Genomic DNA, 27,542 nt, shown 5'->3' with positions numbered 1-27,542 from the left:
CCACAAGCACATCTTCCCCACCATTGACATCCTGCACTAGAGTGGTACATTTGTTGCAATCAATGAATCTATATTGACACTTCATTACCACCCAAAATACAAAGTTTGCATTAGGGTTCACTCTTGGTGTTGTTCACTTTATGGGTTTTGACACATATATAATGACATGCTTCATTACTTTTTGGTTTTGCTTTTGAACCATTTCACACATTTGCTCAGGCAGGGTTCTTTTGCAAACTGATGAAGTCCCTGTGGGTCTAGCATTCAGCTTCAAGAAATGATACTATCAGTTCACTGAGGAATGATGAGCTTCTGTGGGGACTGACTTCAGGCTATCAGGTCTCATGGATTTATTTATAAACAAGTGCTAACTTATTAATATTCAGTGGGGATTTACCTTCCTTGTCACTAGAAAACCCTTATCTAAAATAGCCCTTTTTATTATCAAACTTCCCTGGAATCCAAGTTGCTAATCAAGAAATTGTGAGGCAAACATGAACGTATGAGATAATGGTAAAATAAATTGAGTAATCTTGAAGGATATGTCTTTCGGATTGTGGCAAAAACTAGAGAAATCACTCCTGCTTTACTGCTGGCTACATATTTCTAATGACTTGTATTCCAGGTCTCTCTGAATAAACCCCAACAGATTATTATTTGTCAACTCTCTGTTTTCTAAACATCATGCAGAGTGCCACATCATTTTGTTTGAATTTATTACGTGCATGTGGTTATCCAGGTTATCTAAAGTCAAAGCTCAGGCCACAGTAAGTAATATTTGGACTGGGGACCTTAAGGGGATTTAGAGGCACTGTGGTCTCCTGCACAACTCATTTCAAAGTGCCTCTCAAAGGTTACTCCTGCAGAAGGCTAATCATATCCATTCCATATTAATTAATATAAACTTCAATTACAGAGGATGACTTTTCCGATTTTATTCCTATCTTTTGTGAGTGACTTTTACTTAGGCCTTGGAGTTTATTATGCACTGAATATTAAAAACATGCAAGGGGACCAAAAATACCATCTTGTCTTCCGTTTAGCAGGGTTCATCTGAGACTGGGAATATAGTGATACTCTGGCATGTATGTGTGATGATTAGGATGTCTTTAAGGTTTTTAAATTTTTACCTAGAATCTGAAATGAAGGTGTCAGTGTAGTAAAGTAATACAAAAAAATCATTTGGCAAAAAGAAAGTCTAAGAAAAATAAAAATTGCAAAAAATAAAAACATCCATCCCATAATTTCCATCAAAATTCTCCTTGCAGCAACTCTACCCTGGCTCCCAGTTTAGGCTGCTAACACTTTTAGGAAATGAATTCTACCCCGATTCAACCACAGTTGTGTATCTTATGGTACCAGGAAATTTTACTCTCTTGGATTCCTAAAACCGGGATCTGTCAAATTAATTGTCACTCTCTATTGAGTATGGTATGTGAACCACTACCTTCAAAGGAACACTGTTAGAAGAACTCATTTTCCCAGCCTTCTAGGTGATAAGGCTTTTGTTTGTCAGTTTTAAATTTGCACATGCATGGTCTGAACATAAAGAAAAGAATGTAAGTCTGTCACCAATGACTGTGGATTTGGGACCAAACATTAATGTTTTTTTTTCTTTGTCTATTCTTTGATTATGATAAGTAGCAATTGAAACGTTTTTGAAAGAGACATCAAAACTCATCTTCACCTCCTGATTAAACTCCTTCAGTTTGATACTGTAAAATTTGTGCTTGATTCATGTTAAGACTGAATCATCTTGAGAGCACTTAACTTTTTAAAAATACATTGCTATTTTAATGGGGCAAAAAATTCCAAGTTGGAAGTCTATTTTCTAATGAAAATGATTTTGATTTTGAGCAGTGAAACAGTCATGTCAGTTGGAAGATCAATCTACCATATTTTCCAAGCAGAAAGGACAGTTTTTCTTAAATATATCCCTTTTGGAATCAGTGGCAAAATTGATGTCTCCCTTTCTTGATTGGTAAGCCAGACTGGTATAGACAAAAGGGCTCCTGCACTGTATGCCTCTTCTCTTTTCCTTTAAATTCTGGGTCAAATTAAAACTTAAAAATGATAGTCAAGAAAATAATTACACACTGCTCATTGTTCTTGCCAGAGGGGGGATTGTAAGCAAACAAGGGAGAGCCCAGTGCTTTGAAGCTATAATAGGATTTCCCTTGTGTGTTTTTTCCTCTTTGTATAGTCATTAGTTGAGGTAAATCCCATTTCACTTAATAACTGCCTGGATTAAGGAAGTTTTTGAAGAGACTAATTTACATAAAATAAGCTGATTTGAATAACTGGTGCTAGTTTTGATACTGAAAACAAAACACAGACCTGCAATTTTATAAAACATTTTGGCTTGATTGGCATTGCCTCAGGTGTTTCTTCTTATATCAATGAGGTTAAAGTTTCCTTACTATGTTTATGCATCAGTGGAGAAGGCTGAAGAAAAATTTCCATACAAATAAATTCTTTGGCAACTAATTGCTAGGCACTTTGCCTAAAAGTCGGTACTGCCTAAAATTAGAGAAATATGAAACCAAAGCACAAATTAATTCTTCTGAAACTGAGGATTTAATGTTTACCTTTTTTAAATCCTAAAGAAGTGCTAACAATATTTAATGATAAAAATGGATACAAATTAAGAATTTCTTTATGTTTGAAAGTTAAATACTTTTTGTAATAATCAAATAAAATTCTACGAAAAGTGTTTCGCTCAATTTTGTGAAAAAACCAAGATGTAATAATAATGTATAGTTTATGTCTAGAGTTTCATATCATTTAGGCAGAGGTTTCTGAACTTCACCTGTAAACAGCACTTTTAGTGTCTGGTAACTTTTTCACTGCATCTTTAGGCCAAAAGACTAACTTAATAGACCTATTTATTGAGTATTTAGGCCCAAATAACTTAAGTATTTATATCCTAGCATCATAGAAGCCAGTTGGAAAAATAATACACATAGAATGGAAAGAAAAATAATATTTTCATTCTTAAATACCCATAGTTATTTACTATTAGTATGTGTATGATTATGACACTGCACAAATTCTCAAACCATGGAGTAAAATGGACCTACTGCTCTCATTTCTTGTTCTGCATTGATTTTTGTTTAGTTCTTGATTTTTATCACAACAATTGCTGAAAATGTTTCACAAAGATATGACATCATTGCAATGTATACATATACCAAATCATTATGTTGTACACCTAAAAATAATACAATGCTATATGTTACTTATATCTCAATAAAACTGGGAAAAAAATGACATCAAAAGGAATGTACATGTTGAAACTGAACTATCTCAGAGCTGTTTTTTTGTGTGGTGTCTGACAGATGTTCCTGTGCTTCCTTTGAAAATTAAAATATCCTGTGGCACCCTTATGAATTTGCTGCAGCTCCCTGGGTGGCTCTGTGAGTTTGAGAAGGGCAGCATTTAGGACAGTATATTTTAGAAAGTTTAATAATACATCTTAATAGTTTAACTACCTAAAGCTAAATTTCTTGTTAGTGTTCTCAGTTCTTGAACTGACCATTAGTCATTAACTGCTAAAGAAGGTATTGGCTATATTCATATACTCAATAAGTATCGATCTGTAATAATGGCTTATATCTATTTCAGGAATAACACAACGTTTTGCATGATAAATATCTGTTGGAAATATTGACTTATTTTAACTTTCCAGAAAAGCAGTATATAAGCAGCCTTCCAGTGGATCAGAGACCAGGATGGACCCAGTTGAAGAATGGAATAAATGACCAGATGAAAGAGGGATACCAGCACTCCCCATTTCCTAGACTATTTACCTGACTCAGTTGTCATAGCATTTCTGTCTTCTGCTTTGTTTGGAATTCCCATCCTTGTAATTGCTTCTTCACGAACACAGGAAACACAGGGCATGGGTTCAAGAGATTAGTGCTAAAATAAACTTATCATCTTGGGGAATAGTGGAGAAGCATACAGTGGATTTGGTGTTCTACCTGTATCGTTACCTGCACTCGAGTATCAGATTAACTGTCTATTACCTAGAGAAGAAGAGAGTTGTGAGGACTGGATGGAGGACAGGTAAAATTTAGAGTGCAGATTTGGAGTCAGAGTGGATCAAACATGAAACAGGCAGAAGGCAACATGAGGGCAAGAATAGGATCTAGGTTAGGGGAGGATGGAAGAGACTAGGATCTGCAGATCAAGTATGCCCATTCGAATGGGGGCAACTGGACTAGTAGGGGATAAGCTATTTCCAGTTGGTTACAAAACAATTCCATTGGATAGTCCTTAGATTCTTGACTCTTAGAACTAATAGTGTGCTAGATAGTCTCATACATAAATCTTTGTGCACATTTGTGATAGTTTCCTTAGGGCAAATTTATAGAAATGCTAGATCATAGAATATAAGTATGTTAAGACTTTTGGTACACTCTGTCAAAGTATTCCTCAGAAAGGTAATAACAATGAAAAGTCCACCATCAGTGTATGAGAATAGATACCAGAAATGGAAAGTTCCATTTCTTTTGGCAAGCTCCACCTAGGACAGTTATACCTGTACATAGCCATGAAGGGATTCTGCTTAAAAGGCCAGAAGTTGATTCACTGAGAAATACTAGATTTACAGTAAAAATTAAAAAAATAAGCAAGGTAGACTAAGAATGTTGATTAATGAATACTGCCAAGCATCTGTGAACACTCTACAGTGAGATTCTGGCTATAAATTCTAATTCCTTCTCAAGAATGGGAATACCAAGCCAGAGTGGTACTAAAGGAGTGGTCTCTCTTGGTTTTGGTCTGGATACTTTTACTTTGCTTAACACAACCTTTAAAAATGACCTCATTATTTTTACTCAAAAATCTCCCCTTCTTTCTAAATTTTCCTGTCTTTCCTAGAACTACCATCCCCACATTTCACCAAGCCAGACCTGGGAATAATATAAAAAAAATACCATTTTAAACCCCACCCAGATCCAGCAGGCAATTGGTTACCAGTTGTTATCATTCTATTCTCTGAATATCTTCCAAACATACCCCTATTCTAGTGCCCTCATTTACACCTTTGTCATTTCTTGTTTCCTAATGTTCTTGCTACCTTCAGCCTTATATTTCTCCAGTCTATCACACTGACACTAGAGTGGAACTTCTAAACGACATGTCAGATCATGTCAGGTTCCTGCTCAGGATTTTAGATAGATTCCTATTGCCTACAGAATAGAAACTAAAACTTCTGTTCAGTCTTATAGGGTCCTATTCACCATAAAGCCCATTGTTATGTCACATAGCTGGTGTTACCCATGTACTGGTCATGGTTTTCATCCTGAACCTCTTGCCTTCATCCATTTGAGGTGCCGCATCCTGACTTGGGCCTTATCCTTCACGCTTTTGGTGTATGATTTATCTTCCTAGGCACAGCTTCTCATTCACCTTCCCACCTCGTACTCAGCACTGTGTCTCTGGTTTTGACCTCTTGTATCCTGCCCTGCCTATTATTGAGAATCTCCTTTTCTCCTGGTTGCTACTGTGGAAAAAATATATCCAGAGTTCTACTAGGCTCAGTGCATCAGTTCAGAGCAAAACTCTGTCCAGAGGTGGCCCACAGCCTGGGGAGGGGCAAAACTTGCCAGAAGGGGTTCATCTGCTTGAGTTTCAGGATTGAGGATCTCTAGCACCAAAACTAAGGCCTGCCATGGTTCTTAGAGGCAAAATTCCATCTCAAAGTTCTGTGTCATTTGTGGTTTTTCCAAGAAAGCTATCATAGGAGTGCTGTAGAGAGAATGAAGCTTTTAACAGAATTCCTTCTACAGGTATAGAAAGAATGGTTTCTATTTGCTAAACTATTTGCAAATGAGAAATGGTTTACGATTTGAAAAAGCAGAAAAGCACTTTATCCTGACTGAATCTTCGTATACCAATAAATAATAAGGTGACAGCTGAATTAAGCTGGTTATCCTTATTTTAATGTTTTCCCTGCTGAAATGTAATTAGTTAATGAAAGGAAACAAAACCTTGCCCATATAAATAACATAGACACATATTTATCTTATTAAAATACTTCTTATTGTTTCTGGTTAAAGAAAATATACAAAATAAATTTATTTTAAGAAAATAAAAATTGACATTACTGTTATTTACCTAAATAATATGACTAAAATATTTATAATTTACCTATTGAGTCTAAATTGCTTTGCTGACAATTACTTTATGTTTGATTACCTTTTGCATGGAAATAATGGCTATTAAATTTATGTGCATGGAAGATGAATATACATATTAAAATAAAGCAGTGCTGAAAATGTATAAATAGGCATTACAAGAATCAAACTTGTATTTATATCTTTGTTACAGTTTTTTAGAATTATGGTATGTAACATTTTTAGGTTGGAAAGGCTTTTATTGGCCTTCAGTCATACAGTGTATGAATAGATGAGGATGAATTAATTGGGAAAGTATCTGAATCCCAGACAGAATCATAGTGCCGATTTTGTCAGGGAGACATGGGAGATCAGAAGGGGGTCTCAGAATGGAAAGAGAAGGCAATAGTCATGCAGATCCGAATCTCATACAGGCCATAAAGAGATGTTCTCAAATATTTGTTTTAAATGTATGATTTACATTTTCATTGAGTATTGAATAAATATTCACCAGATTAACACTTAATAAACCATCAAAGAGTAAGAGATTCCATTTTTTTCATGGAAAAAGAGAGAAAATATTTTAGGCAAATTGCCAAATGTTTAGGCAAATGTTGATTATGAAACACGTTGTGAACTTTTTCCAGATCGAAATAATTGCTTCTCACTAAGAAAAGCTTTCACTGACACCCCATCTTGAGTAGTAACAAACATATTGTAAAACCTATCCAACTGGTTATTAGTTTTTGGCTTTTAGGAGCGTTTTCAATAAGATAAAGAGATTGGAGTGAAGTGGAAGGGAGGCCTTCTGTTTCAGTGTTGAATTTTAATTTTCCGTTATTAATATAACAATTAGCAATTGATAATTATTCCAGATAAAAGCTGTGTTCGTAAATATTTAAAACAAGACAAGTGGGTGGGTTGGTTGGATAGCTTGGAGGGGATCTGGATCAATGAAACCAGAATTTAGTGGTTATATGGTTTGTGTTTCTTGTTAAATTCTGGAATGGTACTGGCATATAGAGCGGCATTAGATTAATTTCTTTTTTCACTCTCGTTTTTCATGCAATTTCCCACATTATACCCTTTGCTATAAAACGTGCCATGTTCAATTAAGGTATGCTAGTATGTTGAAGTATTTTTCAACAACTCTGTTGAAATCTCATGAATGAGGTCAGTTCACAGGGTCAAACTAATACATGCTAAATGCTTGTATGTAATTTTTTAGCTTGAGACAGGCTAAGCGGCATTTATTTGACGAACTCCCAAGAATAATTGGTTCTCCAACAACCTAGACAGAATAGGCTTTTTGAAAATAAAATGGTCCTCTTTCATTCCTTTCCTGTAGCTCATTTGAAGTAGCATCTTATAACAATCCTAATTTTAAAGTTACTTCTATTCACCCAAAGAAAGTAACTTGTTTCTTTTGATCCTTTTGGTTCCTGGGTCTTTAAATTGCTTAGAGCTATTCTCTCAAACTGTCACTGTTAATCATGAACATTTGTTTTGCCTTATGCTATTAGTAGGATCGAATTTACTCACTTCTTTGCATGATCCTGTTATACTGATACACTTAACATCTGCCATAAATGATTTATTAAGATTTAGTGAAAATTATATTTCAACATATTTAAGGAGCAAACTTCACTGAAAACACAAATGGTTTACTCACATGTCAGTACTCTTCAAGTCTTTCTAATTATAATTAAGATATAATTTCATTTCATTATTATTTTGGAGACCGAAGCTCTCACAATTTATCTTTTCCTTTAGGCAGCATTTCCCCCCTAAACACATTCAGAAAACTTTCATTTTATCCAGGTAAGCACAGGCTTTTGGTTGCAATTTCTTTTTCAGATCAAATACATGTTTCAGAGTATGGAAGATTTTATGATTTTCAAATTAATACAAAGGCCAAGGTTAAGAATTTAACCCAATAGATGGAACACACACACACACAAGGAATTTGATGCTCATTTGTTTGTTTTTATATTGCTCACACCAAAATTTATTTCATTCAAATGTGTAAAATCACTTGGGCCACTGAAGCTAATGTAGTAAGTCCAGGCTTTTATGTTAAAGCATTAGCTTAATAGATTAATATGTCTCCTCTGAATAAACAGCCCTCTTGAGACTGTTTCAGCCTGTGAGTTCAATAAATTTACCAACCACACAAAAGCATTAGGCTTAAATAGAGTTCTCCTCTCTTGGGACATCAGCCTCACCAAAACAAAATTAAACTTTTTAAGGGTCACCCATTGCATTTCCTTTCCCATGCTTCCCTTCCTTCCTTGTCCACACTCTTACTTGTTTTGGGAGACTTTGTGACTAAGGAGACAAGTGTAACCTCATTCTGAGTGACCTCATTCTTACAATAAGGGTAGACTTTATATATTTTTGTGGGTAAAATGGTTAAAAGGAACATCTTCAGAACCACTATGGGGAGGTGGGTAATGGGGAAATGCCTTTTCAGCTGAAATTGGGTCAGTTGACCTGAATCCATTAAGTACTCAGTAAATATTAACTAATATTATTATTCTTATTAAAATAAATTTGCAACAATTTTCCATTGCTAGGATATGGAGAGCACAAAACTGCCGTAGCAAGGCAGAACACAGACAACACAAGACAGAAGCACATAAATAGAAAGCAACCCTATTTCAGTGTTAATAAATGAAATATCACAGGTTTAGTCTGAATATTTCTTTTTAAAGAGCACACTAAATCAAACATTCATTAAAAAATCCTTCAATAAATGTTTGCTGCCCAAAGCATACTTTGAAAAATCATTAAAGAGAGACTGAGAATAATCTACAATAGTTTTTTTTTTTGTTTTTTTTTTTTTTTAAGCAGTGTTTCAATCTGGAGGTCCATGAGTGAAATTTTCTCCTCAATTTATTTTGCTTGACTGTCAGGATGGTTTTAAAAATGAGTTTGAAATGAAAATGAACTTATCAAAATGTGTGGGATGCTGTGAAAGCAATGCTTAGAGCAAAATTTATAGCAGTGAATACTTATATTAGAAAAGAAGAAAAATTTAAAATCATTAATCTAAGTTTTCACCTCAGGAAACTGGAAAAAGAAGAGCAAATTGAACCCAAAATAAGCAGAAAAAAAAAATAAAAAGAGTTAGAGCATAAATAAATTTGAAAATGAAAAAATCAATAGAGAAAATCAAACCAAAAGCTGATTCTTAGAAAAGATGAATAAAATTGATAAGCCTCTAGCCAGTCTATGAAAAAAAAGGACATGCATTACTAATACCAGAAATGAAAGAGGGGACATGACTACAGATCCCATGGAAATTAAAATGATAATAAAAAAGATAATAAAAAATACTATGAACAACTCTTTGCTCACAAATTTGATAATCTAGATTAAATGGACCAATTCCTTCCTTAAAAGACACAATCTGCTAAAACTTACACAAGAAGAAATAGATGATCTAAATAGGCCTACATCTATTAAATAAACAAATCAATAATTAATAACCTTCCAAAACAGAAAGCACCAGGCCCAGATGGGTTCACTGGCAAATTCTGCCAAACATTTAAGGAAGAAATTGTACCAATTCTCTATAATCTCTTTCAGAAGACAGAAGCAGAGGGACTACTTCCTAACTCATTATATGAAAGCAGAATAAGCAAACAAACAATCTGCAGAGCAGTATCTCTCATGAACACAGATGCAATAATCCTTAACAAAATATTAGCAACTGAATCTAACAATGTACGCTAAGAATTATACATGATGACAAATTGGGATTTATCCCATATATACAAGCCTGGTTCAATATTCAAAAATCAATGTAATCCATCACCTCAACAGACTAAAAACAAAAAATCACATGATCATATTAATAGGTGCAAGAAAAGCATTTGACAAAATCCAACACCCATTCATGACAAAAAACACTCTGTAAACTATGAGTAGGGAGGAACTTTCTCCACTTGGTAAAGACTATCTACAAAAACCTTCAGCTAACATCATATTTAGTGGTGAGAAACTCAAAGTTTTCCCACTAAGATCAGGTACAAGGTAAGGATGTCCCCTCTCACCACTCCTTTTCAACATCATACTGGAAGTCCTGGCTACAACAATAAAGCAAGAAAGGTATACAGATTGGGAAGGAAGACATTGTTCACAAGTGGTATGATTGTCTATGTAAAATATCCAAAAGAATTTGATATAAACCTAAAATTGATCTAAAAGAAAAAGTTTTCAAAAAGTAAGTACCTCCGTAATATAAATATAATCTATCTTCCATGATAAAAAAAATGAATTTGAACTACTTTACTCCGGTTTGTTACACACTCCACTACTCCCCAGTGTTTAGAAATTGGCAAGGTTTCTATCTTTATATACCTGTATGGGATTTGTAGCTGATTGAGTTATGCTCTCTGAGAATCAAGCATTTATATTAAGGGTACTTTTATCCTGTCACAGAGATGTATGGGAAAAGAATGATGCTAAGTACTAACAGAATGCTCTGCTAAATCAGGAAGAACTTTCCAGACCAAACCAAAGAGAGACCACTCCTTTAGCTATGGCTCAATATTTCTATTTTTGAGGAGGAACTAGAACTTGCTGCTCATTTTTCTCTGTGAAGCATCCACAGATGCTTAGAAGTATTCATAAATTAACATTATTAGTAAACTTACTTAATTCTTACTTTTTCATGTGAATCTAGTAGTTCTCAGTGAATCGATCTCTGGCCTTAAATAGGTGACAGAATCCCACTTGTCATTACTATGAACGCATATAACTGTCCTGAGTGGACCTTGCCTGAGGATTCCAGTGCCATTTCTGGTGTCCATTCTCACACTGATGGTAGACTTTCAATTGTTATTACCTTTCTGAGGAATCCTTTGGAAAGTGTATCAAAAATTAACATACTTTTATTCTAGAATCTAGCAATTGTCCTTCTAGGAATTTGTCATGTGGAAATTATATATCTTGTACATTAAAACATTTTTTTGAGGGTGTCTAGTACCCTATTAGTGAAGACTGAAAAGTCAGAAAAAATCTAAGTGTCCCCAAATGAGTATTTGTTAACTAAATTCTAGTTTGGTAATTTGGAATTCACTGCAGCCATTCAAAATCATTATTAGACTATTTAGTAATATGGAGAAAATATTTACAACTAAGTATTCTGTGAAAAAAGTACATCATAAAATAATGTGTATGTTATGGTCTCATTTATAAAAGGAAAAATAAAGCCACAGAATAAGTTTAGAAAAATGTCCCAAAATGTTAACAGTCGTTCTCTGGGTGGTAGGAGTATGGTTGATTTTTGTTTCTTCTATGTGCTTTTCTATGTTTTCTAAATTTTATTGTTTTGTAATGAGAGCAATGTTAAAAATAACTATTTTAAGAGGTATTCTAGTGCTCTGATGGTTAATTCTAGGAGAGTAGCACCCTTTGAAGACTCCTCAACTAGTCTAGTTTCTGGCTACGCTCCCTACCTGAGCCAGAGGTCTTGGGCATCAGATGTCTGGAGGGCCCTTTCAGTAACATGGCCTAATTCTCTGATTTTAAGATAATCATGATTTGTAGATCTCTTGTCATCTCAAGCAACTTTTCAATTGGAGAGGAATTGGGAGCTTTTCACTGTCAGAGCTAATGGTCCGTACCGGTACTGCCACCCTGTAGAGTAATTATGCTTTTAAGAGGAACATTCTCTGCTACCCTGTGATGGTTAAGCACGGGATTGTTCTCTTCATTTCAAGAGGAGTGGCTCTAATTTAATTCTTCTGAATGATATTGCAGGGAATGGATATTTGTTCTCAGAGGATCTTTTTATTTTATTTTATTTTTTTTAATAATTTTTTTAAATTTATTTATTTATTTTTGGCTGTGTTGGGTCTTCGTTTCTGTGCGAGGGCTTTCTCTAGTTGAGGCAAGCGGGGGCCACTCTTCATCGCGGTGCGCGGGCCTCTCACTATCGCGGCCTCTCTTGTTGCGGAGCATAGGTTCCAGATGCGCAGGCTCAGTAGTTGTGGCTCACGGGCCCAGTTGCTCCGCGGCATGTGGGATCCTCCCAGACCAGGGCTCGAACCCGTGTCCCCTGCATTGGCAGGCGGATTCTCAACCACTGCACCACCAGGGAAGCCCCCTCAGAGGATCTTTTTAATAGGATCATTGCCTTGAAGCAGTGTTCCCTTGGAAACTGCTTGATGTCTGTCTGTGTAGCAGGAGTATTAGATTTTTAGAAGTTGGGTGCATGTGTGTGTATGTGAATTCATATTGAAATGGCTAAAGATAAAATGAATAAAAGAAATGCATTAATATCCTAAAAATTCAAATTAAATTAAAACATATAACCATATTTTTCAGAATAGAGAGATAATGAAAAGAGGGAACATCCAATTATTGTAATTCTTTCAAATGTTTACATGGTGGGAAAAATTCATATCTAAAATACACAACTCCCAAATTCACACTAGTTTTTTTTTCTTTTTAATTAATTAATTAATTTATTTATTTATTTATGGCTGTGTTGGGTCTTCGTTTCTGTGCGAGGGCTTTCTCCAGTTGTGGCAAGCGGGGGGCCACTCTTCATCGCGATGCGCGGGCCTCTCACTATCGCGGCCTCTCTTGTTGCGGGGCACAGGCTCCAGACGCGCAGGCTCAGTAATTGTGGCTCACGGGCCCAGCCGCTCCGCGGCATGTGGGATCCTCCCAGACCAGGGCTCGAACCCATGTCCCCTGCATTGGCAGGCAGATTCTCAACCACTGTGCCACCAGGGAAGCCCTCACACTAGTTTTTAAATTCTTTCTTAGCCTCTATGCTCCGGGTTATATGAAGAAATTAATATATGTCACTGCAAAGTTGATTTCTTGGCTCATGAATTCTTGCATATATGGTGTTTTGGGGGTGTGGGAAGGTAAATTAATATAAAAACTATTAACATCTAGCACTTTTATGGATATTGTGAAAGAAGAATAAGAAAGCTTACATTCATTAGATGGCATAGACAGATTGCATCAGAGACACGAAACATCATTTCAGTTAATGTGTTCAGACCACAGTCTATAGGCGATAAATATACCTATTACATATTTGAGGGGATGTTGGGGAACATCTGCCTCATGGTCTTGAATGATCAGTGTGCATGCGTGTCAAGTGATGGGCAACGAGGCTTGAGAAGATAAGAAACCAATTCTAGAGTATTTTCAGGCTGCCAAAATCCCACTCTACTCTAAAGGGTTGTATCAAAATTGAATGGAAGAGTAGGGGGTCCATTGGTTATCTGAATTTTGAAAAATTGCCAGATTCCTGCTTAAAAACCATGCTGCTTAGCTTTATAAATTTGTGAGTGAAAATATCACAGAAGTTAAGTGGCATTACAAAAAATTGCCAAACTAGTTTTTGAGAAAACTGAGATTGATTACTTATCCAGTGGATGAAGTATCTTGATTTCTTAAATAAAAATTAAAAGGGAGGGATTTTATTTTTAAAAAATAAAAGCCTCAGTAGATTGAACAAATAGCTTCTCAAATCGCTTTACATTCTCTGCCCCATATCAACCCAATTCTTTACTTGTCACTTACCGATGGATTCAGTCCTCATGACTGCTGCTGACCCAACTGCATCGTATCTGCCCCTTTGGTAAAGAAATGAGTAACACTTGAGAAAATGGTCTCTATAATGTCAAGATTGCAGGGGTTACAGCATGTGGGAATGAACAAAAGGAGACAAATACAGATAGACTGTTGCTTCAAGAAGTTATAACTAAAGAAGAAAGAGTGATAGTGTTAGTTGGATACTAAAGAAAGGATAAAACCCTTTATGAGATATGGCAAAAAATAATCATGGATAAAGTGTTGTAGAAATCTTTCTACATGATATTGGTGCTGTATATGAAATTACCTTCAGGTTTTTGCCACAATAATGCTGCATAACAAAAAAATCCCAAAATCTAGTGGCTTTCAACAACAAGCATATATTTCTTTCTAATGGGCTTGTAGGTCAGATTTGACTTGTGGGCTCTGTTGGGCTTGGCTGAGCTTGGGTACTGTAGTGGAGCTGTTCTAGAGCTGTTCTTCTCTCAGAGATATAGGAAGCAAAGCTGAGAGTGAAGGTGAGGAGGTGCTAGAGTTTTGAGGTGAAAGTAGAGGTAACTGAGTGGAGTAGAGATATGTAGTCCATTCATTGGAGTCCATTCACTGGACGGCACCAACGGTCTCTTTGAGATCAGTGATCATGACTTAAGGTTACAGCAGATTGTTTTTCTCCAGCCACATTCAGCTTCATGGGTGCCAGGACAGAGCAGGTGGTGAGTTGGCTTTAAGTATGATTAGAGTTTTGCCAAGTGAGACCTATGAGGTAAGAAGACGACAGGAGAGTTGAGGTTTTATGCAAGAGAGAGATGATGGACTGTGGATTCTAAACTATCAGTACATAAGGAGAATATTAAATATATGAATAGGATGTGGGGAAAAAGTGATAGGTCCTTGTTGGGAATGGGATATTAGAGGAAAGAGCTGGAAGGACAAGAGGTGGTGGTGGGAGAGTGGGATGCTTGATGTTGAACTTATGGGGGAATTGCTGTTACTGGTAATGAGAAGGTGACTGGGTTAGGTGGGAGACAAAATCATTGGAGATGAGCTCAAATGGATTAGAAGGATCATCAGGGGAATATTGAAATCACCAAGAATAATGACAAGTAGAGTACTGGAATTGACAGTGAATTAGAAGCTTAATTTTTCAAGGAGTGGGGAAGGACCCAGGTCTGTGTATAATTGCAACAAGGAGGGGTAGTGGGTTGATACTCTGAGGAGTTGAAGGGTAGCCATAGCTTGGGGGGAGAACCAGGTCAAGTTGAGGATATTAGTGATGCAAGGGATTTTGCTGGTGATTGATTTTTGGATACAAGGGATTTTGCTGGTGATTGATTTTGGGTTCCAGGGGGATTTGGGGATGGGTTGGAGATAAGTTCATAAAAGGGTAAGTACACAGCTATCTAATAAGAAGAGCCCAGGGGTGAAGGCATTTCTAGGTAAGGAGAGGGGCTAGGCTTTTTGAGGTGATCAACAAATCAGGAATAAAGGGATGTCTGAGTCACAAGGCAGATAGATGATGAGAGTTGGTGTAATGAGGGATGATTTTTACTCATAGCACATTAATTTGGAGATCTTCCTCTTCATGTCAAGGATAGTGTAGAAGTGGAGGAAGAGTGGTTTTATCTGATGCTTATAGAGCTCCAGGGCATGGAATTAAGGTGAAGTGGTGTGTGTGGCTGAGATAGTATCTAATGTTAGAATCACCTGGCATAATCAGTTGACTAGGGCTTGGTTTTCAGGGTCTTTAGGTTTAGAACATGGGACTCTTTTTCTCTCATCATAATGAATTTTTTCCTGATTATGTTGTAAAACGCATGGCTCAGTAGCCAGGTGTTTGATAACTGAGTTTAAAAAAAAAACAACTAAAAGCAGGTATTGAGAGCATGCATACAAGACAGAGTTAAAGGACTAGTTTATCTAATTTAACTATCAATCTATCCATTTCTTTATTTACTGTGTGGGAAGATGGTTGGGTGTGACACTGTTTGAACTCAAATTTCATAGAGGATAGAAAATGTGCCCAAACTATTAATATGAAAAGAACAAATTAAGGCCATCTATCACCTTCCTTCTGTTTCTGTAATCTGGTGAGTTGTCCATCTTTATTTTTAAGATACTCTTCATGGGGTTTTTCATAAGATCCTGCAGAATAATAGGCTTGAAGCAGATTAATTTTACATACCTCATGGTGCAAAATCCTCTTTCCCCCAGTGGAAAGCTAGAAAAGATTGATGAGGTCATTTTGGCTGTTTCACAATAAAAATTCCCTTTATTTTGTTTAGCAATTGGGGCATAAATATACCTTATTTTTATAAGGTACGCTTTTACAGCTACTTTACTTTCACTGGGAAATTTTATGATAGAATTTAAACTTTTCACCAACTTTTATTTATGGTGTTAAAGTGTTACATTTGAGTACTTTGCTTAATTGGCTTCCAGAGAATGACGGACGGGCATGGCTTATATTAATCAGCTCTGAATCTCTGTGGCAAATTTTCTTTTACCTTCTTTATTAATTTTATGCTTAGGGGCTGTCAGGAAATAGTATAAATCCCTTCGGGAATCCCACATTTTAGAGAAACAAAGTGTGGAAAGATAATAAACCATAGCTCCTTGGCACTTGTGCCCCTCTATGTTGAGATTCTCGAATAATTATACCTCCACAGGTTGAGAGCACCACTCTACTGTATTTTAAAATGAAATACATTTCAGTTCATCAACAGCATCCTTTAGTTTGGAGTCTTGGGGTAGAGGTTGTAAATACCTCATTCATTTGTTCCTTTGCTTTTCCTGAGGGAAACCACATCACATTTTGATTTATTCTGGATATCAAATGGAGACAAAATGACCACTAGCAAGAGAATAGAACATAATTGTCTTAGTCCCTTTAGGCGGCTATAACAAAATCCTGCAGACTGGGTAGATTATAAACAACACAAATGTATTGCTTACAGTTCTGGAAACTGGAAGTTCAGTGTTAAGGTGCCAGTATCATCAGGCAAGGGCCCTCTTTTGGGTTGCAGACTTCTCATTGTACCTTCATGTGGTGGAAGGGGAGAGGTATCTCTCTGGGGTCACTTTTATAAGAGCATTAATTCCATTCATGAAGGCTCCTCCACCTTCATGACCTAAGCACCTCCCAAAGTTCCCACCTCCCAACACCACCACCATGGGCATTGGGATTTCAACATGGGAGGACACAAAAATTTAGATCACAGCAATAACAAACTGTGTTGTAATGGGCATAGGTTGTTTTGTGTAATTTTATTTTTCAGGTGAAAATATTAGTTCATTATAGTACATAACATAGTTTCTATTAAGTAGTAAAATTTTGTCATAGCTTTATTTGATATAAATTAGGTGCACACATATTTTTAGAACTAGCAAATTTTTCAAATTACCACTGAGAGCGCACACATATTTTTAGAACTAGCAAATTAAAATGTATCTTGTGTGGTAATTCACATAGTTTGTCTTTATATGCTTGATTAAGTGAATGAAGTTACCATCATAAAACCTATAGAATTTTCTAATTTAGTAATGTACATTGTGTTTTCAGTCAAAAGACAACATCTAGTTGAATAAGATAGAAGGGTCAAAGTGCATAGGAAGCTTATCAGTGAGATTATCTAGTTTTGCCTAAAGTTTGTGTATATGTGTGTGTGGTGCGTGTGTGTGTGTGTGTGTGTGTGTGTGTGTGTGTGTGTGAGAGAGAGAGAGAGAGAGAGAGAGAGATTGATTGATTGATTATGAGGAATTTGCTTGCGTATGCAATTATGTAGGCTATGTTTCATTATCTGCTATCTGTAAGTTGGACACCCAGGAAAGCAATAGTGTGATTCCAGTTGTCTGATTTTTGTCCTATTCAGGCCGTCAACCACTGCATCATGTGTACCCACACTGGGGAGGGCAATCCACTTTACTGAGTCCACCACCAATACAAATGCTAATATAATCCAGAAACACCCTCACAAACACACCCAGGAATAATTTTAATCTGGGTACCCTGTGACCCAGTCAAATTGACACATAAAATTAGCCATTATACTATGTAAATACTTTTGGGGTGATTTAAAATAAAATAATATCAAAAATTTTTATTACTTTATTTGTCATTTGTTTTCTAACTCTAAGTTGCTTAAATTGCTTCTCATCCACCATTGGAAATGACCACTGGATTATTTCAAATTGCCAAGAAGACTGTCCACATTAAAAAGTCACATTAAATAATGAAAAGTGATGTATTAGTTTCTTACTGTTGTAACAAATTACCACAAAACTTGGTGGCTTAGAATAACAGAGTTATTATAGTTTGCCCTTGACTCCACTCTCTCCTTTTTCATTCAAGATCTAATTTTGATTTCTTCTTCCTTCTTAATATGTTTCCTGAATTTTACTTCTTCCATGGACCTACTGAATATACAGTGACATAAGGAGCAATTCCCTCTGAGAGAAATCCAGAAACTAGGGGAGTGACTTCTTCATATTGGGTGACTGAGAAAATGCCCACATAGAAATGGGTAGGAAAAGCTGAGACACAGTCTTGCCATAAATCCCACCATTGGGACAGTGCCACACAATCAGGAGTGAATCCCTAACTCTCAGCTTCTCCCCAAGGAGTGAAGGGTTTGGAGCACACATCTAGCACCCCAGCTTTTAAGGCTGCCACCCAAAGAACAGACTGCCAAATCACCACCCAAAGAGCAGACTGCCAAATCACCTAGCTCTGAAAGTCAATGGGTCAAAGAAGAAATCAAAAGAGAAACCAAAAAATATCTTGAGACAAATGAAAATGAAAACATAACATATCAAAACTTACGGGATGCAGGAAAAACATTTCTAAAAGGAAAGTTTATAGGGATAAATGCCTACATAAAGAAAAAGAAAAATCTCAAATAAACAACTGAACTTTAATCCTCAAGAAACTTGAAAAAGAAGAGCAAACTAAGCCCAAAGTTAGTAGTAGGAAGGAAACAACAAATATCAGAGTTGAAATAAATGAAATAGAGACTAGAAAAAATCAATAAAGCTAAGAGCTGGTTCCTTTAAAAGATAAAATGAACAAACCTTTAGGTAGACTTACCAAGAAAAAAAGAGAGAAGCCTCAAATAAATAAAATTAGAAACAAAAGAGGAGACATCACATCTGATACCACACAAATACAAAGGATCATGAGAGACTACTATGAACAATTAATTATATGCTAACAAATTGGACAACCTAGAAGAAATGGATAAATTCTTAGAAATATACAACCTACTAATAACCATGAAGAAAAAGAAAATCTGAACAGACTAATTGCTAGTGAGGAGATTGAATAGTCTAGGACTAGATGTCTTTACCTGTGAATTCTACCAAACACTTAAAGAAGAATTAATATGCCTTTCTCAGACTCTTCCAAAAACTAAGAAGGGACACTTCTAAACTCATTTTACAAGGCCAGCATTACCCTGGTGCAAAAACCAGACAAGGACATTACAAGAAAAGAAAATTACAGACCAATATCCCTGATGAACATAAATACTCGAAAAAAAATTTGCAAACACAATTCAATAGTACATTAAAAGGATCATACACCATGACCAAATGAGCTGTATTCCTGGATTCAAGGATGGTTCAACATCCTCAAATCAATTAATGCAATACACCACATTAACAAAATTAAGTATAAAAATTATATGATCATCTCAGTAGATGCAGAAAAGGTTTTGACAAAATTCAATATTCATTTATGATAAAACTCTCAACAAAATGGGTATAGTGCTAGCATACCTTAACATATTAAAGGACGTATATAAGAAACCCATAGCAAACATCATACTCAATGATGGAAAGCTGAAAGCATTTCCTCTAAGATCAGGTACAAGACAAGAATGCCCACTCTTGCCACTTTTATTCAACATAGCACTGGAAGTCCTAGCCAGAGCAATTAGGCAAGAAAATGAAATAATAGGCGTCCAACTGAGAACAAAAGAAGTAAAATTTTCTGTGTTTGCAGATGACATAATATTATATATAGAAAACCTTAAAGATGCCAACAAAAACTATTAGAACTAATAAACAAATTCAGTAAATTTGCAAGATACAAAATCAACATATAAAAATCAGTTGCTTTTCTATATACTAACAATGAACTATAGGAAAGAGAAATTAAAAAAAACAATCCCATTTACAATAGAATCAAAAAGAATAAAATACTTAGGAATAAATTTAAGCAAGGGGATGAAAGATCTATTCACTAAAACTTATAATATACTGATAAAAGACATTGAAGAAGACACAAATAAATGAACAGACATTCCATGCTCATGGAATGGGAGAATTAATATTGTTAAAATGCCATACTACCCAAAGCAGTCTACAGACGCAATACAATCCCTATTAAAATTCCAATGGATAATCACTCTGAATGATTCTATATATATAATATTCTTGAAATAACAAAGTTATAGAGATGGAGAACAAAAGAAAAATACCAATGGCATTTTTCACAGAAATAGAAAAAACAACCCTAAAATTTATATGAAACCACAAAAGAGCCTGAATAGTCAAGCAATCTTGAGAAAGAAGACAAAGCTGGAGGCATCACACTTCCCACTCTCAAACTATATTACAAAGCTATTGTAATCAAGACAGTATGGTAGTGACATAAAAACAGATACACAGATCAATGAAACAGAATAGAGAACCCAGAATAAACCCACTCATATATAGTCAATTAATTTATGACAAAGGAGCCAAGAATATACCGTTGGTAAAGAATATTCTGTTCATTAAATGGTGTTGGGAAAACTGGATATCCACATGCAAATGAATGAAACTGGACCCCTATCTTACACCATACACAGAAATCAACTCAAAATGGATTAAAGGCTTGAATGTAAGACCTGTAACCATAAAACTCCTAGAAATAACGTAAGGTGTAATCTCCTGGATCTGGGTCTTGCAATGAGTTTTTGGATTTGACACCAAAAGCAAAGGCAGCAAAAGGAAAAATAAACAAGTAGGACTACATGCAACTAAAAACTTCTGTACAGCAAAGGAAACCATCAACAAAATGCAAAGGTAAGCAATGGAATGGGAAAAACATTTGCAAACCACATATACAATAAGTGGTTGGGGGAAAGTAGGGGACATCATGGTAGGATGAACTGGGAGATTGGGATTGACATATATACACTAATATGTATAAAATGGATAACTAATAAGAACCTGCTGTATAAAAAATAAATTAAATTAAATTAAATTTTAAAAAAACCAAAAAAAACAATATGGGGTTAATGTCCAAAATATACAAGGTACTCATACAACTCAATAGCAAAAAATCAAATAACCCAATTTAAAAAAAGGGCAAAGGACCTGAACAGATATTTTCCTAGAGAAGACATACAAATGGCAACAGGTAGATGAAAAGGTAGTCAACATCACTAATCATCAAGGAAATGCAAATCAAAACCATGAGATATCATCTCACATCTGTTAGGATGTCTACTATCAAAAAGATACAAATAACAAATGCTGATGAGGATGTGAAGAAAAGGAAATCCTGGATGGGGAACTGGTGTTGGTGGGAATGTAAACTGGTACAACCACTATGAAAAACAGTATGGAGGTTCTTCAAAAAATTTAAGATAGAATTACCATATGATCCAGCAATCCCACCTCTGGGTATACAGTTGACCCTTGAACAACATAGAGGTTGGTGGCACTGACCCTCTGCCCAGTTGAAAATCCAAGTATAACTTATAGTTGGTCCTTCTGTATCCATTATTCTGCATCCATGGATTCAATCAACTTTGGATCGTGTAGTACTGTGGTATTTACTATTGAGAAAAAATCCTTGTATAAGTGCACCCTAGCAATTCAGACCTGTGATGTTCAAGGGTCAATTGTATATCCAAAGGAAACAAAATCATTATCTTGAAGAGATATCTATACTCCCATGTTCATTGCAGCATTATTCACAATGACCAAGGTGCGGAAACAACGTGGCTGTCGATGAAAGAATGAATAAAGAATATGTAGTATAAATATAGAATGGAGTATTATTCAGCCTTAGAAGAAGGAAATCTTGCCAGTTGCAACAACATGGATGAATCTGGAGGGAATTATGCTAAGTGAAATAGCCAGATAGAGGAAGACATTATTTATATGTGGAATTTTTTTAAAAAAGAAAGTTTAACTCATAGAAACAAAGAGTAGAATGGCAGCTGTCAGGAGACAGGGATGAGGGAAAGAGAAAGAGGTTAGTAAAAGGGTATAAACTTTCAGTTAGAAGAGAAATAAGATCTGAGGATCTAATATATAATGGTGACTATAGTTGATAATACTGTATTGTATGATTGAAATTTGATAAGAGTGGAACTTAAGTGTTCTCACGAAAAAAAAAAGATAAATATGTGAGGTGATAGATTTAACTCATTAGTGGGGATCATTTTACAAGGTATATGTATCAAAGCATCATCATTATACACTTTAAATGTATTACAGTTTTGTCAATTATACCTCAATAAAGCAGAAAAAAAGTGAAAAAATGTATTGATAGTGGTGATGATTGTACCACTATCATTCAACTCTGAATATACTAAAAACCTCATTGTGCACTTTAAAAGGGTGAATTTTATGGCATGCAAATTATATTTCAAGTAAAAAATTTACATACAAAAATGAAAAAAATGTTGATATTTGCTATATATGAGGCGTTGTTGGTGCTGGTGATTCATTAGTGAATGGAGAAATAGAGAGTGGAACTTAATTCTAATGTGAACAATTCTGGTGGACTTCATAGTTCAAAGAAGGATCACCAGGGGGTGGGGGTGGGGCTGGGGGAGATGAAAGAGACCTGAGCAAAATTTTGGGTGGAGGAAAAGGAGCCGGCAGGGGGAGAATGGAGCTGAGAAAAGTGGTAAAAGGGTTTCTCTTGGGAGGAAATGATACTTTCTTTTCTGAAACAGGAAAGAAAGAAAGAAAGAAAAAGAAAAAGAAAGAAAGAAAGAAAGAAAAAGAAAGGAAGGAAGAAAGAAAAAGAAAGAAAGAAAGAAAGAAAGAAAGAAAGAAAGAAAGAAAGAAAGAAAGAAAGAAAGAAAGAAAGAGGGAGAGAAAGAAAGAGAAAGAGAGAAAGAGAGAGAGAAAGAGAGAAAGAAAGAAAGAGAAAGAAAGGAAGGAAGGAAGGAAGGGAAAAGAGAGAGAGGGAGGGAGGGAAGAAGGAAAGAAGGGAAAGAAAGGAAGGAAGAAAGAAAGAGGAAGGAAGGAAGGAAGGGTAGAAAAGGTAGGCTTAGATACTGCAAAATTTTGAGCTAGAAGTATAAGAATTCTGTGGCGTTTCTGTGTGGTGGTGTTATATCTGTAAAGAGGGATGGAATTTAATTCTTATATTGACTTTTTGTGCAGATAGGAGAAAATATGTTTTATAGTCACAGGACTTCAGCACACTTCACCCAGGACAATAGTCTTCTAGAATCTAGGCATTTGGCAGTCCTGGTCACAGGTGGGAATTTCTACCTCAGTAGCTGTCCTAGGACAAGTCTATCAGAGCAACTGACACACAATTTCCAGCCGGCTGTTTGGTCTTATTTTTAGGTTGTAAATTTTTCCAGAAACAAACTCTGCATTTTCAAGTGCCCTGTGTCCATGCTTTTCATAATAGCTTAATAAATATTTGATGCATGATGTTTGTTAACAGCTACTTCATTTCCAGAAGAAGAATGAATGTGAGTTGCCAGGGTATGTATTCTACCTAGTACTTCAGTTAGTAGGGGGATATGGCAGAGTATCCTATCTTTTATTTATGCTTATAGTTATACAATGCAACTTAGTGATTAAGTGAGGGATGTAAGTTGGAAGGGACTCTCCTGGGTGGAAATATCTTAAAAATCCACAAGAGGGAGGTATATTGCTATTGAAGTAGAGTGGTGCTAATGAAATACCAATTCCTAACTTTTCAGAGCAGAATATTTTACTGCATTTCCCCAGTTGAAATAAGAAAAGGATAGGCTTTCTCAAGTTTGACTTTTCAGTTTTCTTTTGGGATGGGAGATTAGATTTAGGAATGCTCAGTTATTTGCAGAGTCTTGGAATATGCATGATATGTCAAGGTTTAGGATGCATCAACAGCTTCAATGAGCACATCTAAAGGCTTTAAGGATTTTTGTTTGTTTTTGATCTGATTGTGACTCTTTCAAGGACGGATTGCAAAGCTGTCTTTTCTCTGCTTCCTCTTTTCATTTCTTTGGCAGTGGCAGTGGGGAGTCGGTGCTGGCTAGATTGGGTTTTGTATTCTTACTGGGAAGTGCCCTCGCTAATCTCACTGTCTCCTTTGGGCAAGATGTCTCAGCAGGACGAATCATCTTGGTTTTCAGTGGCCTTTACCTACTAAGAGGCAGAGATGAACTCTAAGTAACTATAGAAAAGGAACCTTTATTTTAAATAGCATATATTTGTACTTTGAAATTCATACTCCTTGCCTGACCTCCTCATGTTTATGTGGTCAGTAGGGCAGAAACCCTTTATAATTTCAAAAGAAATATTTGCAACATTATTACTAGATTACTTACAAGTTTTATTTGCTTTCTTTTTAGAAAAAAAATTTTTTTTCTCTTCCAATACGAAGAAATGATATGTACTAATGATACCTTTAGTGTTTGCCTTTCCTGAAGACTCCCTAATTCTTAAAACTATTTCTTCTTTGGTCTTCCCATTCCCTTTTATAGTGTCCTATTCTCGGTATTCTTTGAGTGATCATTTCCTTCTTCCCACATCATTGCAGTCCAGGGTGACCTCTGTGGTCAGCCTCTCTTAGGAAGGCTGTGTTGTGTAAAGGCTAAGAGCACAGGCTGGAGACAGTCTGTTCTGGGTTCATATCCCAGCTCCAGCACTGACTAGCTGTGTGTGACCTTGTGCAAGTTGCTTCAGTTATCTAAGCCTTAGTCTTACAAACCACAAAATGGGGATAATGATCTGATTTATGTGAGGATGAGATCAGTTAATATATGTAAAGGGCTTAGAACAGGGTCCGGCAAATAGGAAACACACTTTAAAGGTTGGCCATTACTATTGTTTTCATTATTAATCTCTTCCACCAGAGACTCTCCTTGCAGGAGCTCAGCTACACCATAAGTCTCATGTATTCCCTTTATATCTTTTCTGAGCTCTAGACACATTTCCTAGAGCTTTCTAGACATTTTCACATGGGCTGCCGACAGGGAACCTCAGACTCAACATATTTAGAACTGAACTTATTATCTATCAGTCTCCACTCCTGGTAACCTGCTTCTTTTTCTATTCCCTCTTTTAGCCAATGGCATCATTTCTTGTCTAGGAGCTGAAGCCAGGAAACAAAGAGTTATCCTTGCCTTCAATCCGTTACCTCCAACTCATTTGATTACCAAATTATGTCAATGCACCTATTCCAACTTTATCCACACTCAAGCCCTTTATTACTACAGGGACCTTGAACCCTCTCCTTGCCCTTACTTGTACCTCATTCTTTCCACTTTGTCCAGAACGATATTTTACAAATGAAAATCTGATCCCATACCTCCTCAGATTAAAAAGTTCTATATTTTTCATAGCTTTCAATGTTATATATAGTCTGACACACAAGATCCTTCATGATCTGGACCTTGCTTGCCTCACTGTGCTGACCTATTGCTTCTCTTTGCCACATAGAAAATGTTGTTCTCTTTCCTATTTATTTGCTGCTATTATCTTTCAGTGATACGAACAGTTATACACATGGGATAAAATAATGTTGGGCCATTGTGAATTGAGCTGAAGTAACCATTTCATCTCTTCTCCATGGTCTAGACATTGCTTCCATGTCTAAATGTCCTATGTAAGCAGGATTTAATCGAGGCACTTAGAGTGAATTTCTACGTGGATTTACTAAAGCATTGATTTCAGAATTTCAGTATTTTTTAAGTAGCACTAAGACTCATACCTCTGCCTCAATCATCTTAACGTGGGGCGAATGATTTCATGTGTGACCAGATGGCGCGCTCTTTACATGATGCTCTTTGTGTGGTGAAGAGTTTTGGAGTCAAAATCTGTGATTCCGGGTGGAGGCACTGTAGAAGCAGCCCTTTCCATATACCTTGAAAACTACTCAACCAGCGTGGGCTCCCGGGAACAGCTTGCTATTGTGGAGTTTACAAGATCTCTTCTTGTTATTCCTAATACTCTGGCAGTTAATGCTGCCCAAGACTCCACAGATCTGGTTGCAAAATTAAGAACTTTTCATCATGAGGCTCAGGTTAACCCAGAACACAAAAATCTAAAATGGATTGGTCTTGACCTGGTCAATGGTAAACCCCGAGACAACAAACAGGCAGGGATGTTTGAACCAACCATAGTTAAAGTTAAGAGTTTGAAATTTGCAACTGAAGCTGCAATTACCATTCTTCGAATTGATGATCTTATTAAATTACACCCAGAAAGCAAAGACGATAAGCATGGAGGTTATGAAGATGCTGTTCACTCTGGAGCCCTTGATGACTGATCTGATTTCTTTTATTTACAACAATCTTAGATGCAATTTTCTTGTACCTCGAGTATTACACATTAAAGTGCAAATGTGCAAATTAAGCTGTCAAAAAAACAAAAAGAAAAGAAAATGTTCTTATTTTGAGTTGGGGACACAAAGGAGGAAACCTCATTATACGTGCAGCAGAGAGGGATTAGTATCTAAATACCTGTTTTAGTAGTGATCCTAGCACATAGTAGGTACTAAATACATGTTAATATTTGTATGAATAAAATCTGGGCTCTATATCAATGAGAGTGCTTTGTTGCTCCCGGACTGTAAAACTGTCCTCAATGTGTTGATTGGAATCAGCATGTTGCACAGTATAATTAAAATGTGAGAAATGTTTCTTGCACATCAGTAATATAAACACTTTCAAATAATGTCTGAGGAAATGCAAGCTCAAATTTACAAATAGCCTTTTACATAAACAACACTCAGAGGTGCACTTTCCCCTTAATTCATGTATATAACTTCCATTAATGTTCCTTGCCTCGGTATTTAGCTTTTATTTTTATGTCTGTAGTATAAATCTGAGTCTTGACACTTTAATGGAAAGATCTTGGTTTGTGATGACATCATATCAAATGTAAAATAGAGATGGTTGCATTGTTTGGAAAACTTTCATCTGAGAATGTTTGTCTGTAATCCTGAAGAAAAATTATTTTAAGCCAGTGACACTCTGCTTCTCAAGGGAGCCTCTTCCAGTTCATAGGTTCTACATGCTACCTTCACCCCTCCAAACTATATCTCCGCATGATTTATTGTGGGCAGCTATAGAGAAAATGGCTTGATATGGCCCAGTCCCAGTTAAAAGGCAAAGGGCTCAGGCTGGAGAGAAATGCAATAACTCATTATGGCTTCTGTAGGAAGAGGCTGATATGTTGCAGGGATGGGGATGAGAAGGAACGGGTCATGGGAAGGGACCAGATGTAGCTCATTCTGTTGTTGTTATTATTATTACTATTATTATTATTAGTGTAGTGTTCGGCATATAGTCGGTATTCGAGAAACTACTCTGATGAGACTTTGTTCCACATCCTATAATGTAAACTTTTTCATACCAACTTCGGGGCAAGTTGGAGTTTTGAATGTACCCGAGTTTCCTGGGTTTTCTTATGTTGTTCTGAGATCCTGAAAAATTGGAGGTAGGCATAAATCTTTGATTCTCCTCACAATTCTCTTTTAGGCATTCCTGACAGAGGGAGTGGCCATTGGATCCTGCTTGTTATAAATGGAAGTCTGAAACCCAGCGGTCTCCCTGAGTTATCTTCACTCACTTCCCACCCCACCTACCCATAGTAGAGCAACTGCCCTGATGAATGATGTGTGGC

General features: G+C 36.2%; 1 non-coding gene and 1 pseudogene across 1 annotated transcript; both read left to right on the top strand.

The window, feature by feature from the left end:
* Positions 1-21,211: 21,211 nt before the first annotated feature.
* Positions 21,212-26,184, top strand: LOC118901183 (annotated as a pseudogene).
* On the top strand, positions 25,370-25,499 carry LOC118901368. Its single transcript, XR_005021345.1, has one exon. It is a non-coding gene; the product is annotated as a small nucleolar RNA SNORA20 (small nucleolar RNA).
* Positions 26,185-27,542: the final 1,358 nt, after the last annotated feature.

The sequence above is a fragment of the Balaenoptera musculus genome, chromosome 9 (genome assembly GCF_009873245.2).
Source record: "Balaenoptera musculus isolate JJ_BM4_2016_0621 chromosome 9, mBalMus1.pri.v3, whole genome shotgun sequence".
Taxonomy (NCBI): Eukaryota; Metazoa; Chordata; class Mammalia; order Artiodactyla; family Balaenopteridae; genus Balaenoptera; species Balaenoptera musculus.
Note: the sequence above shows the minus strand (reverse complement) of the source record. Positions and strands in the feature narration are given on the sequence as shown.